The 20,272-nt window shown below is 39.5% G+C and overlaps 1 protein-coding gene across 4 annotated transcripts in view; it reads right to left on the bottom strand.

Moving 5' to 3' along the window:
* The window catches only part of PARD3B (par-3 family cell polarity regulator beta), a 1,041,361-nt gene that overhangs the window by 999,580 nt on the left and 21,509 nt on the right, over window positions 1-20,272 (bottom strand). The window lies entirely within an intron of this gene.

Raw genomic sequence — 20,272 nt, 5'->3', positions numbered from 1 at the left:
ATCAGATCAGTCTCCTTGCAAAGCATTTGCTCCAATATCTATTTGCTGAGGCTCAACACTGTCCCCTCCCTTCCCATGATTATTTTCTAGCAGTTGTTTTACATGCTTTGCCACCTAATCATAGATCTCTTATGTTCTGTCCTAACTATGCCAGGTGAGCATGTGTCGTCATTCCAAGCATATAGATTCCTTGAGGGAGAGAGTACTGTCCTAAGCCTCCACCGGTCTACCTCGCATGGGTGTCCCCTAAGCACACTGGTGAGACATCTATAAAAATACTTACCTGGTCTTAACATCAAAATTTTAGTCACATCTGCCAATTTTTTTTTAATGTGGCATCCTGAAGAGCTTGAGAAAGAAAGAAAACCAAGGCCATAGCCACCTCAAAACCACATCTTAGGAGGGATGTTGAAGGAAAAGAGGATTTGTAGATTGAAGTACAGATGCCTAGCTCTCTCTGTACTCTACAAAACTAAGCCTAGAGACTTCTGCATTGAATGGGAACTGATGGGGATAATTTCCAATGTTAATGCTATGATTCTAATAAAAAGATTTCTGTAGGGACTACTCTTCATTTGGATAAAGAGGAGAATACATTTTTTCTGAAAATTTAAATATTTTTAAAGTAAACGTGGGCATCTTCATTAAGTGCAGTATTCCATACATTAAAAGAAAAAGAAAAGCACCTTTCATTGAACCATTCCAGGATAAGATTTTAAAATAAAGATTAGGAACAATTACACAAAGAAAGTGAAATTACCAAATACAATGATGTAGTGCATTGGAAAACTGTAAAAGAAATCAAAAGCCCAATGGAAATATTTGCATATCGAAGTGGGGGGAATAGTTTCTGTAGGAAGCAAGGTAAAAATCCCAGCATTAAATGATGGTAAACTCCTTCCCAAAGATGAGCTCTTATGATTCAGTTCTTGAATTAAATATGCAGGTTACCTGCTTCTCCAGGAGTTTCAGCATCTTCAATATTAAAAAACACTGTTTTATTACAGGCCACCTTTATCTCATTACATGTATGATAAATAGGTTCCTATAACTCCAAGATATTGTTTAGCTTGTTCTGCATAAAAGAATCTTAAATCTGACATGATGAAGAGAATCCAAGTCCAAGACATGGAAGCCAGTCTACACATCAACATCAGAAACAAATGGTTTGTGTTCTAAAGTCAGATACCATGACTTGTCACAGTGTATTCATTTTCCTACTGAAATACCACAATTCTAATGCACGCCCTCCCTCACAGTATTATGAAAGGGGGATGTATTAGTCCATTCTCATGCTGCTAATAAAGACACACTCAAGACGGGGTAATTTATAAAGGAAAGCAGTTTAATTGACTCACAGTTCAGCACAGATGGGGAGGCCTTCTTCACATAGTGGCAACAAGGAGAAGTCCAGAGCAAAGTGGGAGGAAAACCCTTTATTAAACCATCAGATCTCATAAGAACCCATTCACTATCACAAGAACAGCATTGAGGTAACCACCCCCATGATTCAATTACGTTCCACTGACTGGGTCCCTCCCATGACATGTAGGGATTATGGGAACTACAGTTCAGGAAGAGATTTGGGTGGGGACACAGCCAACTCATATCAGGGGATGAGCAAATAAAAAACCAATCAAGATGGTACAGAGCCTGCTCTTCTCCCTTGGAGCAAAGCAAAAACGACCTGCTTATTTGAGCTGAAAGAACTTAATTTTAGTAATTCGAGATTTTACAAAGTGAATTTAGAATCAGTGAGGTAGCTTTCTTTGCTTTCAATCCAAAACATAAAAACATACTTCTTGTATTTAAATGTCCTCATAAAGCAATCCAAATATCTTCATATTTCGATTATAGAAGAGCTCCAAAGTGAAAGTGACTACCAACAATTCCATTTATCCATGGATAATTCATTGCCTATAATGAATAAAATACTGCTGAAAGTAATTAAAGTAGATGGGAAATAGAAAATTAAAATTTTTTTAAAGATTCCCTCACAGTTTTAAATAATGCAGCCAACTGAGCCGAATTAACCATCATAAAACAGTTCTTTATCTTTCTTATGTCCTGTAAAAGGTAAGATTTACCCTACAAACATCCCTCTGATAATGAACATTCTGGCTTTTCTGTATAAGTCATATCTTCTCTGTCTCACTGGCATATCCCCTACAGTCCCACTGGCAAACCTCCTGGCATTTAAAAAAAAATACACGCACACACACAATTTTACAGGACATGAAGAGTCACTAACTTCCTAAAACTGAACATTTCTACTCCATTTTTATATTGCATTTATACAGTCTGAAGGATCTGGTTTTGTGCCATTATCTAGCATTCCACTATACCACAAAAAGAAATCATTAGATTTTCTGGACAGCAATGTTTCTGAGAGTAGACCACAGAAGTAAAATAATAATTCGAACATGCCACATTCAGCAAGTTTAGCCATAAGCATTTTTAAAAATTAGGTAATGGTACAAAACGTTTAAAGTTTGAAATTTATATTTCATATTTACTATTAATATTTCATGTGCTATGTTAAAATATAGAATCTCCCAAATAGTAAAAACAGCCCAATTAACTAAAGGATAATAGGTGTACCACAAGCTGCGTCTCTGCCAAACCCTCCTTGTGGGTATGTTGGAAAGTAGTAGATTTATGGAAGTCATAAATTTGAGACCTACATTGTTCCTTCTGATTGTGAAAGCTATCATTAACCACAGATTAATTCTGAAGGAAAACAAAGTCAGAACACATTACTGAGACCCATGGCTGGCAATTTAAGCAAAAGGCTAGAAATCAGAAACCAGTTCTAACCCTGCCTTCACAACTCCCTTGCTGGTAGCCTTTGGCAACATTTAATCTCTTAGTGTTTAAGTAGCTACATCCTCAAAACAGGGGCAAGCATTACTATTTAATTACTCTCACAGCAGTTCAGTGAAATAGGTTAAAATAGACATAGGTCTTCAGATTATGACCTACAGTAATACTCAACACTGATACTGGTGTCAGGGTAGGAACATGCTGCTGAAAACACCCTCGGCACCTTCCATATCACTAGCTGGAATCCCTCTGCTATCTCAATGATTAAAAGAGTGTCAGGTATGCATTTATGATGGAATTAATCAGAATGCCATTAGAAAGAAAATATGGTACTGTATTTATTTTAATAAAGCTCCCTTTATGACATCAGACTCATTATCCAAGTCTAAAGAATGCTGAGCTCTACAGGGGAGCTACTGTTAGAACTGCAGGCTGGCAAGGCTCAGCTCCGCTGGGTGCAAAGCACTTGGCCCATCAGGCAGAACAAATAAAATGCAGTGTACTATAATTCCATTTTTCTTAAAAAATGCTTTTAAATGACATAGTAAAGTAAGATCTGCATTTCATATGCATACATATAGCATCATCTGGCTTTAGGCAATATATCTAGGAAGTAACTAGTCTTCAAAGGAACAAATGTTTAAGATTTAGCACAGTTAAGATTACAATGGGTATTTTAAAAACTATATATATTTTAAATATAAAAAATGTAAAAATGTAAACATGTTGAATGGGAGAGAGATGAATTGTCACAGAAAGAAGATATTAATGAAAATGTGCAGACGTATATTATAGTAACCTAGAAGCCTATCAATCACACCACTTATGAAAAGGAATATAAGAAATTGTCTGCCCATTAAACTGGTGTGGTGGCTCACACCTGTAATCCCAGCACTTTGGGATTTGGCCAAGGGAGGAAGATACTTGAGGCCAGGCGTTTGGGACCAACCAGGGCAATATAGCTAGACCCTGTCTCTACAAAAAAATTTAAAAAAAAAAAAGAACAGTTAGCCAGGCATGGTGGCATCCACCTGTAGTCCCAGCTACTCAGGAGGCTGAGATATGAAGATCGCTTTAGGCCCAGGAGTTTGAGGTTACAGTGAGCTATGATTGCACCACTGCACTCCAGCCTGGGCAACAGAGCAAGATCTGAAGAAAAGGAAGCAAAAGAAGAAGAAAGAAAGAGAGAACAGTGTCAAATGGAGTTCTGCTCTAAACACAAGACCCCAGTACATTAGAAAGACCACAGGGCTGGTTACTGCTGGGTTGTTTTCAGGTCTGTTCCCGCCATTGTCCTGAAGGAAACCATACCTCCCAACTGGTCTGGGTCAATAGGAAGCACTGGTGGAAGACCAGAAAGCAAGAAGGAAGGGGGAGAAGCAAGGATATCCACCCAACACATGCACTTCAGGTGGCATCTCTAGCCCCCTCTAGAGTCTTGGCTCCCAGCAGACACAGCCTTCCATTACCATCTTGGTCCTAGCTCCCTCCAAGGTTGCTCCAGTATCTGGGATCCAGAAACACCACCTGCTCCCATCATTTCTCCAATGATGCAGTTGATTCCTGCTGTTGCTGGTCCCTAGGTTGCCTCACCATTTGGAGTTTGCTTTTTCAACTCTCGCATCACCTGTGTCGACAATGCCCTGTCTTAAATTCCCTTTGTTTGTAAGGCCCAGTGTGGTTTCTGGGCCCTGAGTTAAGAGTCAGAAGACCACTGTTTGTTTAACCCTGTCTCCACAACTAAACTATGCAGCCTTGGAAAAATGCACAATCTCGCTAGTCCTGAATTTTCTCATCTATAAAATTAGGTACTGGAGAGCTTTTAAAATCCCAATGTCCACATCATATCCCATAGAATTTAAGTCAGAATGTCTAGAAGTAGAAGCCAGACATTATTATGTTTTTAAAATTATTACCCAGATGGCCCTTTTGGGCAGCAAAGTTTGGGGGCCACTGTACTAGAATGTAAGAATGTATGCTTGTGTATTCTTGCACTTTCTAGAATTTTCTAAAATAGCAGGTATAGGGTAAAAGATGCATTTTCAGAAATGAGCTTATTTTTCATTCTAGTATGTTCTTACTAGCTATACTCTTAGCTCTTACTAGCTATCTTCAATTATACTCTTATACAAGCAATACATACACTTAACCAATGTAATGCATTATACTCAATGTCTAAATATTCAATTATCACAAAAATTCCCAGGAGCTAGACTGTCAAGTCATACCATTCATACCCTTGAGGAAAAAGTCTGATCCAAGGTCTGGCCCTATCGCCCCATCTCCATCCCCATCCCATTGCAGTCTCCTGCTACCTGTCCCTTCAGCCATTTGAATCCCATTTCTCTCCTCTGCCCACTAAGATCGGTAAATTCATCTCCTCTGAGCACAAACCACCTCTCCTTTGCATCTAATTCTGTGAACTACATATTCCTGGCTCCAGCCTTGCCTGGCTCCATAGGCCTCACGCCCCCAACTTCAGTCTCCCTGGCAACATCACCAACCAGTCCCAGCCCAGCCTACCAGTGAGGTCACCAGGAACTTGGGCAAGCAGGCCCTCACCAGCAGCAACAAGCTGCAGTGGGAGAAAATTAGCCCTGAAAATGTGTGAATGTGTGCACCAAGATCTGGACAAGGTCAAATGATGTGATAAGTCTGTATGGTTGCTTCTCAAACAGAAGTTTGATCAATACATGAAAAGAATATTTTCAAATCACAAAATAATGACACTACAAGTTTGATTCTGTGGCTCTGCAGTGGGCCAGGAATCTCTTTATGTAATAAATAACCCCAGGGGATTCTCACACAGGTGGTCCTCAGACACCTCACACATTAGTAAATGTCACAGGTATACACTCTGTTGTTTTTAATGAAGCAAATGATGTCTATACAAACATGAAGATACCCTGTTAAATGTATATCTCAAGTTGTATAGAAACTCTCCTTTCTTCCAACCAACTACAGGCAGGAACTTAGCTCGCTGAGGGACTCCAAGGACAGAGTGGGAGACATGCAGGGAGGGGATCTTAATCCAACCCTGACTCAAGATCTCAGTAGCCTATTCATTAATCTACAAAACCCACCCATGCTGTGGAAGAGATATCTATGAAGCTGGGTGTCACTCTTTTAATAGTGTGAAATGGGTGGGGGGGGGGACCTCAATCTATTTTCACTCAAATTTCTTTCCCTTCTTTCTTGACAGTCAAGAAAAAACTAATCCCAAGAAAGAAATCAAATAACTAAACTTCTATCTTTCCTTAAGAAAAATAAACGACAGTGCCAGGCAAATTCTCTCATACTACATGGAAAACACACTTATCCAGCTATACACACACACAAACTGACAGATGGACTGCCTTTGCAGTTTGCAAGATGCAACTAGGTAGACATGAATTTATGAAAATCTAACTACCTTTGGAATGACTAAAGATAAGGGCAAGAGGAAACCTTAGAAATTATCTCATTGAGTGGGCTGTATGTTTAAGCAACCTACGCAGAGCTCTAGGAGTTCTCAGAGGTGTCTCATACCTTGGGGACATTCGAGAAGAACAGAGGCTGCAGGCTGTCGCTGCTACTTCCCCAGGACATGAAATGAAAGGGCAAAAAGGCAACCAACGTTCACCAAGCTCCTTCTACATGCCAAACCATTAACATGCATCATGGTATTTAAAAGTCACAACAACCTTATACTGTGCTTTAAACCCACTTACAAATTGGGGAAAAGTCTCAGAGGGGTTAAAATAACTTTACCCAAGGTCACATTGTTGGCAAGTAGCAGAGTAGGACTGGAATTTGGGTGGGTCCAATCCCAAATTAGTTCTCTGGTCAAGAACTTTGTAGGATGCAATCATCCCACCTGGATTGAAATTTAGTCTCCAACTTACTAGCTGTAACCTTGAGCAAGACAACTTTTGTGCCTTAGCTTTTGCATCCTGAAAACAGGTAGTGATTTCATGGAGTTCTCTGAGGACTGTGTGGGTAAATCCATATCAAGCCCTGATATGGTATATATGGTCAATCTATATAAAGGCACCTGGCGAACAGTAAATGCTCAAGACATGCACCAAGAGACCCTGGCACTTCCGCCATTCCTCCCCACCACACCTAGTTTCTGTTTTCTACTCTTCTCTGTCAGAATTTTTTTTCACCCTCACAACACTGTTCCTTTCTCCAATGAGGTTTTTTGTGAAAAAATTTAAAAAAAAAAATCCATATAAGCATTCAAGTTTAACATTTTTAGTTACAGAGTAATTACAAAGCATTTATCAGTTCATAACAAGAACACAGCAAGGCTTTAATGACTATGGAATAAAAAAGAAAGAAGGTAGAAAAAGAATGAGGAATTTACTTATAAATGCAACTCAGCATCTCAAACCCCTTTCAGGAGAATTAGATAACCTCAGAAAGAACAGACCTGTGTTAGAGCAGAGTATACAATCTTACAGCTGCAGTGCTCAGAGAACTAACAAGAAGCAGTTTTCTGTTCCTCCAAACCTGTCTCCTAATTAAATTAATCAGTTTAAAATAGGTTAGACTTCTTGTGCTTCATGCCTGTAATAATCTGTGGTTTGCAAAATGTAGTGTGATACATCTACTGGCTTGTATTTCATTTGAATTAGGGATTCATAACTATAATATCCAATCTGGTAGTTAGCAAAGGAAATAAGGCTTTTCAAAGCAGAATAACTAGTCTGCATAAATTTGAAATTCTTCTGATAGAAATGTCACCTGTGTTCCAGATGAGTACTATAATTTAAAAATATACTTTAAGAAAAGATATGTTTGCTTCCAAATTTATGATTCTATTCCCCCAACTCCTTTCCAAGGAAGGGATTCATTGTATGTGTCACACAGATTGTTATTACAGAGACTGACAAGATCACAATCTCTCTTATAGAGCCCTTCCAAACCCCTAGAGGCCACAGTCGATCCTGCCATATTCAATGAATTAACGAGGTCAGACGTGAACAATACTTATATAGCACATTTTTAAGAAGGCGAGGACTCCAAAATGACACCTAGGAAGAAGGTGCACCTCAAACCCAAGGTGATGCCCAGCATAAGAAAATGCTCCCTCGCTGGGGTGGAGTTATTTGTATATATCTGCTCTGTATTTTCCAGTACAACGCTTTCCATATCTCACGTGCTTCTAGATACCTCTGTGACAAGTGATAGGATCGGCTAGGGTCAGATGACAGAAAAATGAGGCAAGAATGCAAAGCTGAAGAAATATATCAGTATCAGAAAAAGGTGGTGAAGCTCCAGTGTGACCCTGGGCATGAGTGACGAAGAAGAGAGAGGAGCTCCCAAAAAGAAAAGGCCTGGGCTTCCCAGGAGACTCACTCTGGATAAGAGGGGGAAAAAAACATGGATGCAAAGGGCACGGTATTAGTCCAGGACAGAGGATGGAACAAGAGAGAGAAAATACCCCTAGAAATAAAGGCTGTCTCTTGCTCTTTCCCCTCTCCCTTTAGAAGGAACCTCTCCTTCTAGGGGTTCACAAACATTTTTTCTCTACTTCTGTCTGTTTAATTTTCACATCCACAGCTATATTTACTGGTTCCCACGTTTGTGCTCTCCTCCAAAGTCTAGACTATGGGCCCCTCTGGGTCAAGGACTGGCTTCTATAAATGCTTGATGAATGAATGAACAAGGACCGGATGGAACTTAATTCTTTTTGAGCTAGATCAAATTAGATACATCACTGTAACAAAGTAGCTTCAAAGAGTCATTCAAGCAAACACAACTGCCAACAACTTTCTGATACATTATTAATTTGTTACTTTCCTAACCAAACCCTAGCTTTCAGTTGTCTTCACCACGGTAGGATGCAAGAAGAAGGTATAAAATCTAAGTTAGAGATGAGTGTATGGTTATCTAAGCTATTAGAGCAAAGCAAGGAAAACTACTTCCCCTGGGTAGAGGGGAAGAATGAGCTGTTGTTCCATGTTCACAACTAATGTGAAAAGCCAAAGATTCCAGACTGCCTTGACCCTGACTCTCCATTGGAGGAAAGCTTTGTGGTAATAATTACCATTTGTTTACTCTGTAGTTACACTGTCATACTTAAATGTGCAAATTAATCAAATCATACCTCTCCAATTTTCCAGGTCACAACACTTCTAAGAATTCCTATGAGACTAAGTAGAACAGAGCCAGTTTCCTTAGATGAAGCCCCAACTTACTTAATTTTAAAGAGCTGTGCCAAAGGCATTGTTCTCAGGGCTGTGTTCATCCAGTCACAGCACGGCTCTGATAACATCATTCCTCGGGCACACTGGGAACCACCAAGAATGAACCAGAAGGGACTACTGCTCAAGGAACTGCCTGCAGCCACAAGAGTACTGTCAGCAAGGACTAGACCCTGGCCTTACTAGACCCTGGATTTCCTGTCTGTGACAGCTATAATAACACAACCCTCATGAGATTGCTGCAAGGATTAAATGAGTGTATCTTAAAACCTCCAGAGTGGTGCTTCCCAGAGCAGTACTCAGTAAATGGCAGTCATGATTATGATTATCACTGTTGTTGTAATGATGATGATAATGATGACGATTTCCTTTCATATCCCCTCCCCCAGCCTGCCCTAAAGTGGCCACACTTTTGCCTAAGCTGGTTCTCAACCTGGACGACTCAAATTTCTCCTAAAACAAGATCCAGTTAAAAGACCATCCCCTTCCTGACAACTCTCCCTGTCCTGGTTCCCCTCAGTACACAGGAAGTATTATCTCTTCCAGGCTCCCATCATCCCGAGTCTACAGCTTGACTATGATATTTTTCTGCTCTATTAGCTGAATGACTCTCATCTTCCCAGATTATGACCTCTCTCACAGAATAAACATCCCAAAACTTTCCATAGTAGGGTGCATAGTTCAAGCTTTTAACCGTGATCTCTGGAAACATACACAAACAACAACGTATCAGGACAAATGTGACACTTTTAACTGCTCAGGGGGATAGGCCAGACTTCAAAGACACCCTTTGAATTTTTATCACCTGCGTAGTTCTTAAGGTTTTGCATCATTGGAGATGGGGATGATAAATCAGGCACCCAAATATTACATCATTATAATAAACCAGTTTACATCTTTCTCATGAGACAAGAATTACTCATGCTCTTACTTCTTCAGTAAGTACATTACCTGCTGTGTTCTGAATTCTGGCAAGAGTCACCTTTTATGAAGTCACTCTGTACAACACACACACAAAATATATATATACAAAGAAGTATTCACCACACCGATGCCCACAGACCCACACTCCATATGATACCTCAAGCCCAGCTATATTCGAGAATGTAAAAGATCCTCAAGTTTGGAATTTGTGATCCTGTGAGTCCATGCAAGCATAACTAATCCAGTCAATGGATGAAGAGTCTCAAAGCCAAGATGATCCCTATGTAAGTTTAGTATCAGCTCTACCCTGCTTCCCTGTTACTCTTCAGCCTAAAAAAAATCTTTTGCAGAACTGTACACTAAAGGTACTGATTCCTCTTAGAGAAAAAGGCATCATGCAAAACACTCTAAAAACAGGGTTTCTCAGTCTCTGCACTACTGACATTTGGGCTGACACTGCTTTGCTGTGTGTAGTCCTGTCCACTACGCTGTAAGATGTTTAGCGGCTTTCTTGGCCTCGCTCTAACAGATGCCAAAAGTACCTTCTCACTAGTTGTGATAACCAAAATTGTCTCCAGACACTGCAAATGTCCTAGGGGACAAAGCCACCCCCAACGAGGGCCACTGTTCTAAATAAAGTATCACTCTTTACAAACCATCATTTAAAAGTGAGAAAACTGGCTGGGCACGGTGGCTGAGGTCTGTAATCCCAGCATTTTGGGAGGCCAAGGTGGGAGGACTGCTTGAGGCCAGGAGTTTGAGACCAGCACAAGCAACAAAAATTAAAAAAAAAAAAAAAAAAAAATTAAATTAGCTGAGTGTGGTAGCACATGCTGTAGTCCCAGCTCCTTAGGAGGCTGAAGTGAGAATATCCTTTGAACCCAGGAGTTCAAGGTTACAGTGAGCTATGATCCCACCATTGCACTCCAGCTTGAGTGACAAAGCAAGACCTTGTCTCTAAAAAAATTAAAACCAAATAAAAATGAGAAAACCCTTTAAAAATTGGGCCAATGTAGCTCTAAGAGAAAGTACTGAAGCAGAAGACCCAGTTCAAATCCCCATTCTATTCCAAAGGAATTGTGCAACATGAGCCAGATAGGCCGGGCTTGGAACCGGGCTCTGCCAATTGCCAGCTGGGTGACCATGGGGTAGGCACGAAACCTCTAAGACTCAGTTTACCCACCTACAAAATAATAATAATAGTAAATGTTTCCTGGAATTGTTGTGAGGATTAAATAGATTAACATATGCAAAGTGTTTAGAAAGTGCCTGGCACATATTAAGCACACATTAAACATTAGCTATTCCTATCATCATATAATTTAACTTTCTATGCCCAAGGTTCCTTATCTGCCATGTAGTAAGTATGAATAGTGCTACATAGTATTATAAATAGTCGCTAGCTCTAGTCTGCAGTACAAAGATGTGTAAATAATTTATTTTGATTTCTCTAGTAGAGCTAAAAACAATACACTCTGATCAATTTACAAAGCCCACCTATCCCATCCCCCGCAAAGAAAAAGAATTTTTTTCAAGTTTTATTTCAAATTCGAATACTATCATAGTAGAATTATGAAGTCAACGCCCTAACTTAGTGCGAGAGAAAAACATCCATTAAAAACACTGCACGGTTTCTGATTGTGCAGTGGATTCAGAATAATTGCTCAGTATATATTATCATGGTCGTATTCCATGTCATTATGATCCATGACAAATGACTACAACCCTCTCATGAGTGTAACTGAAAGACACCATAAGGGGAAGCAGATGAGAACTTGTAGATGACTCAAAAACTCACCACCACCCTGGGAAACCAAATGTGTGGGAGTGGGTAGAAACTAGACATGTTTATTGTGGAAAAGTCTTGCTGGCGATTCCATTATATAATATAACCACACTCAAGCATGTATATTCATTTACATGAGGTGCACACACATGCACGCTGCTGTCAGGTTGAGAACCACTGGCCTATTGCATCAGCATTAGAGGAGGTATTTTAATTGAAAAAAAGAGCACACACACATGCATGCTGCCATCATGTTGAGAACCACAAAATAGAAGAGTTATCATTTTTAATACCAAAAAAAGTTTGCTGCAACAATGTACAGGTATTCATTGATTTACAAAACATATATTGCCGTAAGAAAAGTAAACTTAGATCCAACTCCCCCTCTTTTACTGGTGATTACGGAGACACATTCAAATGTACCTTGCGTCCCGGGGTACTTGGCGCAGAAACTTTTAGTATAGCCTGTCTTCAAAACTAGCAGCACCCCAGCTGCTGGCAAGAGGCAGTTCTCATTAGGGCACCTCAAGCTACTGTGTAATTTTAAAAAGCGTCAAATATCCAAATCAAATATTCAAAAATCAGACCAAAGGCTAGATGGTGTCAAGGCAGAGCTATTTATTGCAAGGTTCTAGTTGCTACTTCAGTAACTCTAAAATAAGGGAGGTTAGAGGGAAGCGGGTCCTCAGAAGGAAGAGATAAGGTTTGTAACCTGAAAACCTTATAATAGAGAGATACAATATTTGACTAACAGTCAACTAATATGGCAGGACCCACAAGCCATGTATCAAGGATCCCCATAGCAAGGGCAAGAACCATCTGAGCAACCAAATCACAGGACAGGACTAACAGATTTGGATCTCCACAGAGCCTGATATCTAAGGGGACAGTGAAGACTGATTCTACTAAACAAAACACAGGAATCATCCAAGACCACAAGCTGAACTCACCAGGTAAATAAGGTGTTAAATCCACCAAGCATACCTATCCTCAGCCTCTGACATTGTACTACAGTGATGACTCCAGTCAGCTCTGGCTGTCTCAGCACTGGTGAGCCCCATAGCCAGAGACAGCCAGGAGGACAACAGGCAGGGGCCTGCATCTCTAGCAGAGATGACACCACACACAAGTACCACATCATCCAAAAGCATTTTCAGCCTAAGTCCATTCTATACCAAAGGGAAGAGAAAATGCCAGTTCAGCTATATCAACAAACAGAAGAGGAAAACAGGAACTGCTTCTTAGCATCAAGGGGTTTCAGAGGGTCAATAATTTACATATTGCTCTGAATTAAAAGAGAAGCCTACATATCATATTTTCTGAACTATTTAAATAATGTTTAGGTTCTTTATAACTTGAGTTTTCATGGAAGTGGCTTAATGTCCAGAATTTTAAAAGCAAGATGTGATTAATAATTTAAAGGTTCACCCCAACCATTAAATGAATGCCCTTTAAAACCAAAAGCAAATTCAAGTACAGCATTAGAAACACATAACAAAGTTTGTTTGCATAAATTTAGAAATTATGAAAGTTTAACAATATACAGATTGTAATGAAACCATGTATATTACTGTCTTAGGCTAAATTATACTTGGTAGACAACTGAAAACCAAGACAGTTCTTAATAAATTGCTGAGTCTTCTTGTAGCTAATGACTGCTGCTTGCTATGACAGCCAGGAAAAAAAAAATCAGCAAAGGAATTATAATGAATCAATAAAAAACCCATAACTAACGCAGAGTCATCTAAAGAGTAGAGAACTGGAACTTGGAAGAACAACTTACTAAATAAAAAACAATTAACTCAGGAAATTTAGTAAAGGGTATGCTGTTAATTTATACACTCATGTATTTACTCACAAATCCGAGTAGAAACTATGTGTTGGGCCCCACGTAGCTACTGGGAAGAGACTCCACAGCTGGACCGGCTCAAAGTCTACTTGAGAAACACAGCCATGATACAGAATACACACTTAAGTTGTTAGTGTGTGTCCAGCACCATCTAAGCATTTCAGAAATGTGACGTCACAGCAACCCTGTGATGCCATCTTACAGATAAGAACTGAAGAACAGTGACTGTAAGTTGCCCAAGATCATACAACTAGTATATGGCAGAGCTTGTACTTCAATCTAGAAAATCTTTCCCCAGAGCCCACACAAATGACAAACATACTATGCTGCCTGCCCACACTGAAGTGTCTCCCTTAGACTATTGCGTAAAAATCAAGAATCTATAACCTCTCACAGATGTCAAGTATCTATATAATAGAAGAACATTCAAATTGCCCAACGGAGGAGAAAGTCAATCTGTCAAAACCAGAGAGCTAAAAATATAAAATACATGTATCCAAACAAAATTTACTATGAATAAGGTATAAGATCACTCCTAGTTGGGTTTAATAAACAAAAAAAAACTTCGTCATTTATTTTAGAAGGAGACAGAACATAAATGATAATAAAGTTAGGAAATTAATAGATTATTTTGTTTCTAATCAATAGCTATTGCAATGAAGCATCTTTCTGATACCATGGTTCTTAAAGAGCTCCAACTTGGCAGTAGTACACAATAACTAAACAAATAACAACCTCTGAGAACAAAGTAGCAGTCTTGAGCCCCCAGACCCACCAAGGGATAAAGGCCAGAAGAAAGACCACAAATAGGAAGATGCTCTGACAGTGAGTGACTGGTCAAGTCAAGCAAAACAAATGCCTGGCTGGCCAACCTCTTGCAGTGGCTGCTAAGACATACTGGAGACGCTATAAGACAGTAGAGGAATAAAGAAGTGGAGTAAAGAAAGTGGTCAACCCTGGGCTCAGCAGGTGCCATCAGTGTCTGAAAGGGCCTGGGGATGAGCCACAGTGGCAGAGGTGATGCCCAAGAGCAGAAACTAAGCAGGAGTGCTGAGCTGTAGACTCTCTGGCAAAAGAAAAGAGTCATTGCTGGCAAAATGAAAGGAAAAGAGCAAGGCAGAAGGGCAGTGACATGTATCTCAATGCCTTAGTACCCAAGGGCATCAGGGGCACTCTGATGGCATACTAATCACAACGAGGAGAAACCATGGAACTTACTCACCCTACAGAGCAAAATCTGTCACTTATTACTTACCACAAACAAAAACATGTATTAGCTGGGCATGTGGCAGGGAAGTTGTACGGACACATCCACAGAAAAAGGACAAGTAACCATCCCTCTCCTGGTGCTGCTGACTGATATGGGAGGGTCATCTAATCTCTTTAAGTCTCAATGACATCACTGCTAAGTCAGGAGAGAATGACAGCCCCTCCACCCCACTCCCAGCTGCAGAGCCTACAGGCATCAGATGAGGCCATGCATACATACTGGTGTTCAGTAATGCTCAATGAATTTTACATATTATCATCGCCACCACCACTACCATATTGCTATGGTTATCTTGCCCATAAAGCTGCTTACATTCTAGTGGAAAAGATATCAAGAGTGAAAACTAGTTATAAGAAGGACAGTATGGAGACTGCAGAGCATAAAGACCTGGGTCAATTTCAGAGTGCCTCTTATATTTCACTCCAACATCACACTTGAGATAGAGCTGGACTCAGAGTGGCAAGAGCAGAGCAGATGGATTGAATGGTATAGCCTTCAGCCAAGTTGGGCTGTCCTCAGTCACCTGTGTTGACCCACAGTCTCTGTGGCTTTATCTAACAGATCATGTTTGAGTCAGTAATTTAAGACAGCAGAGAAGTCAAGTTTCATCTCTTCCAGGAGGCCTTCTGAAATCCCAATTTCCCAAGCAGAGTGTGGTCATTTCCAAAGCAGCATCTCTGAGACATGGTGCTTTATAAGTGATGTGCACCATGAGACAGAATGATAGCTTCCTACAAGAGGGTAGGAACTATACAATATCTTTATTGTATTTCCATTGACTGGCAAAGTTTCTGACACACGTTTGCCAGGAATGAATGCTGGCTATATAAATGAAGAGCAGGCTTTCTGATTTTTATTTACAAAATTTAAACAGCTGTCTAGAGTATTTACCTACTAAGCTCAGAGTATTTACCTACTAAGGGGCCAAACTGCTAAGATATTGTTAGGAAAAAAATACACAGCTTCTGTATTTATAGAAATACTTCTGATAAATAACTAGACATCTCTTTTAATTGGCTTATTATGCAAAGTCCTAAAATATAGGCTAAACAGCCCCATTCCCTGTAACCAGTGGTCAGATCTATCATCATGAACAGCAATTAACGTGCTAGGTGGAAGCAGAACAAAGGCTGAGGGAGCTACCAGTACAGGGAGAGGGCCGCTTCCTCTTGGGGTATGGAGTCCCTCCAGCCTGGTTCTTTCCTCCCCTACCTTTTCTGCAATAATGTCTGCTACTCCGCCCCTCGTTCCCATTACATGTACCCTCCCCTCCTTTTCCTCCTCCCTCAAGCTTCTGTTTTTATCCCCTCTTGTCTCTGGCTCCTATAGAAACTAGATATGGCAGTCAGAGACCCCATATCTTAGAAAGCTTTCATCTCAGAAATCATCCCCAGTCAAGAAAAGTGTTCTTTTCTATCTGGCCAGAAAACTAACAAAGTACTTTGTTCTCTATGTAACTGACCACTGTCACTTCTGAACTCTTGAGGTTACTTTTCCTTTCTCCCTTTCGCAATTATAAGGCCTTATTCTAGATCTGCGAAGTTACTCAAAGACTGATCTTGGGGAGAAAATGGTATTTCCTTTCAGTACAGAGAAAAAAAGTTACACGGTTATGAATCCAGCCCTACCATTTTTTCTGTAGCAGTTCACTGTGACTGACCTTTTAAGTCACATTTACATGCGGCCACAGCAATAATAATGACACACAGATTATTTAATTCAGGATAGTAATATGAGAAAAGATCATAGACTTAAACCTTTAATTTCTGTTACAATATTTCAAAGTTCACAATAATTTGGTCTGAACTCAAGTTTATTCTCTAACTACTCATTCACTCATCTACGCTATTAAGTCCCTAATGCACACAGTGCTATTTAAGACATTATAATGGATTAAAACCAAAAAGCAAACAACAAAACAAAGCATTTTGCTTTCAAGGAGGTTACAATCTAATTAGGAAGATGAGATATGTATATCTCAGAAAAATTCGTTTTCCAAATAAATTAAAAATGCAAACAAATTTTTAAGGGCTTAACCCTACTTATGGGGAGGGAATTATTATGAGAAACTTAGAGCTCAGAAATTGTTTCTATGGACATAACACAGTTAATTACAGATGAATTATCTACTCATCATACTTCATCATAATAGGCCCCTAAAAGACCACTCCTTGGCAGAATGTAGAAGTTACTAGTACTTAGAAATGTGTACTTGAAAGTAATAAATCAGACACTAGAAAACACTTTTATGGCTGGGGATGAGCTTTAGAGATAAGCTACTCTATGCCTGAGGTCTTGAGAGTTCAAAGGCCTTGCCCACAGTTTCAGAGCTAGTTCATATTCACAGAGGAGCCAGGGCTATCCCCAGGACCAGATGCCAAGTCTAGTGTTTTTCCCAAAACCCCACATGGATCTATTTCACTTTCTTTGCCAGCCAATGCAAGTTAGTGGATTTTCTACTCTAAATATTGCCTGAAGTAGTAGAAATAAAGTATCCAGAAATCAGAACTAATAGCAGCCGGACTTATACACCTCAGTTACAACAGCTTATCTGTTTGAACTTTCCTCTTTCTCATTTGCCATTTATCCTGTAAACTCTGCCCCTGGTCAGTCTACCTAAAAAGTTGCTTTTAACAAGTCATTATCACTTCCTTCCCTCACCTTTGGAATAGAGCTCCTACCTAGGCAATCAAGACTCTCCATATTTTTTTAGAGGTCCGCAAACCACAATGTTCTCAGCTACCTGTCCTCAGAAATTGAGACCCCTATTCCAGCTAGATGGATATAATCATGACAGAAGAGTAAAGAAATTGTCAAGCTGTTCTTTGCCTGGCTAATATAGAAGGCGGCACAAAGCAGCCTATTCGTCTTCCCAACATCAACGCTAAAGGTGAGCTATGATCCAGCCCCACTGAGAACTTAAAGCTGTCTCTTTCATAAAAACACAGCCAAGTTCTTTATACTTCCCACCTATGCTGCCTGTGTGAGGAATGAACCAGACACTCACTGGAAGCAAGACTTGGCTCACTCAGAGTACAAAAAGCTCTCCCTTGCAGATGTGAGTTCATACTTTACTGTACATTTGTGACTTCTTTAGCCTTCATCTACGAAATCTCATTCCCTTTCAGACTTTGCCTTCACAAAAGAGGCCCCCATATCTTGACTCCAACAGTAATGATCAGCACACACATCTCAAGTCATCGGAACCACTACTCTGAGGGTCTTGTAGCCCCATTATAAATTTTGCCACACACTTACAAAATCTCAGCTCAATATTCCAGGCCCAAACAGGAGACAGCATGGCAAATGTTCAAAGAAAGATTTGATTTTGTATTATCTTGATGATGTTTAACATCATGATCTTTGAGGCTACAGCAATAAATGGCCCATTGTGCATTGAAGCATACCCACATTAAGCATCATCTCCCTACCTTTTTGCACAAATAAGTAGTTTTCTTAGAGTGCTCTCATCACCATCTCCAACTGGTTTTCATCATTAACTGCATGGGACAATCTAAACCACTATTCATAATTTTATACTTCATAATGTTAAAACCAAAGGGAAAAACTAAAATTTCTCTCAAACAATTTTTAGTTACACAACTTATTAGGCAACTATCTGCCTAAACAAAATGGCCAGAACTGAGAATGCCAGGCAGCACCACTGGAGACTGCCTACCCCATGACTGCAGGAGGTGAAGTTAACACAGTGACTCATAGTCACATTCCCCAATTAATAGCCACATGGATATCTGTCACCTATTCGATGATTACTACTCTATGTTACATATCTCATAATTTCAACCTATGAGTGGACATTTACATACAGTATTAAACATTTATGCTACCCAAATCTACTATCTGAATCAGAATTAAGGAGAGGCATTATGGTTTCATATAGCATCTAAATCTAAGTAAAAAGATGTCATATTGTAAAGAGGAGCGATCACAACCTTTGGTTTCATAAAAAATAAAAGATAACAGCTATACTCATGGAGAAAATTAGTGATATTCAGAGCAACTCTTTTCAAGAATGTTTAAATATGCAAACTGTGCAATGAAAGCAAAAACACAGAGTCTTCCCCTGACCTCAGGTGAGGCTGCGGTTCGGCACCACACTCCCGATGTTCAGTGGATGGCTGATGGGAAGAAAAAGAAATAAGCTTATTTAAATGCTGATGTGTTTTGGTAAGCCATTTAAAGCAATGATATATTTGGACTATAAGACAAAATAATATGCCCAACTTTTCCTGCAATTGTTTCTTTTTTCTGAGACAGAGTCTCACTCTGTCACCCAGGCTGGAGGGCAGTGGCACAATCTCAGCTCACTGCAGCCTTTGCCTCCCAGGTTCAAGTGATTCTCCTGCCTCAGCCCCTCGAGTAGCTGGGATTAAAGGCATGCACCACCACATCTGGCTAATTTTTGTATTCTTAGTAGAGACAGAGTTTCACCATATTGGCCAGGCTGGTCTCAAACTCCTGACCCCAAGTGATCCACCCACTTGAGCCTCCCAAAATTCTGGGATTACAGGTATGAGCCACCGAACATGGCCTGTAATTTTTTTCATGAATGAAACTTCAATCATTTCTTGTAATCACCGAATTGGTATTCTAACATATTTCAAATATTTTAAATAAGTGTTGTAATTGCTGCTTCAGAGAAATCTCTTAACTTGAAAACTGGTATGTACACCCTCCTTAAATGATCTTTAAACATTTTTTTTAAAGATTAAGAACAGACTTAAAGTATTCCTGTTGTCAGAAAAGTACAATTTATTCCTGCCTTCTATTGCCAGTTCTAAATGGTTTCCCAGTCAAGAACAAAACATTCTTCCTTCCCAACTTTAATTCCATGGCAACTGATTTGTTACTTCTTTTTCTGTTGTTGTTAAATAAAATCTTTGTTGTAGAATGTAAAAAATACATTTTTTAAGTTCTTAGTAAACAAATTTGTAAATCAAAAGAAATCATTATCCACCTATGGGAAGAGTTTCATGAGAAGCTGAGACCATGTTTCTAATACTATATTTCAGCAAGCAGTTCTTCAGGTATGGTCTACAAACCCCTAGGTATACCAATACCTTTTTGGAAAATCTGCAGAGTCAAAACTCTTTCTCAAGTCTAAAAGGTTATTTGCCCTTTTGATTTGTAATTTCACAGATTTACAATATTTTAAATATTTTCAAAAATTACTCTAAATATTTTAATTGTAAGAAAACTATAATTTAGAATTTAGTATATATTCTAAAATAAATATCTAACTTTTTATATTTAAAGATGGATTGTTGCCTTAAAAGAGATTAGACACTTCACACCCATTAGAATAGCTAATAAAAAAAGAAAAAAACAGAGGCTGGGCGCGGTGGCTCAAGCCTGTAATCTCAACACTTTGGGAGGCCGAAATGGGTGGATCATGAGGTCAGGAGATC

The sequence above is a fragment of the Piliocolobus tephrosceles genome, chromosome 11 (assembly GCF_002776525.5).
Source record: "Piliocolobus tephrosceles isolate RC106 chromosome 11, ASM277652v3, whole genome shotgun sequence".
Taxonomy (NCBI): domain Eukaryota; kingdom Metazoa; phylum Chordata; class Mammalia; order Primates; family Cercopithecidae; genus Piliocolobus; species Piliocolobus tephrosceles.
This window is presented reverse-complemented; position numbering and strand designations above follow the sequence as displayed.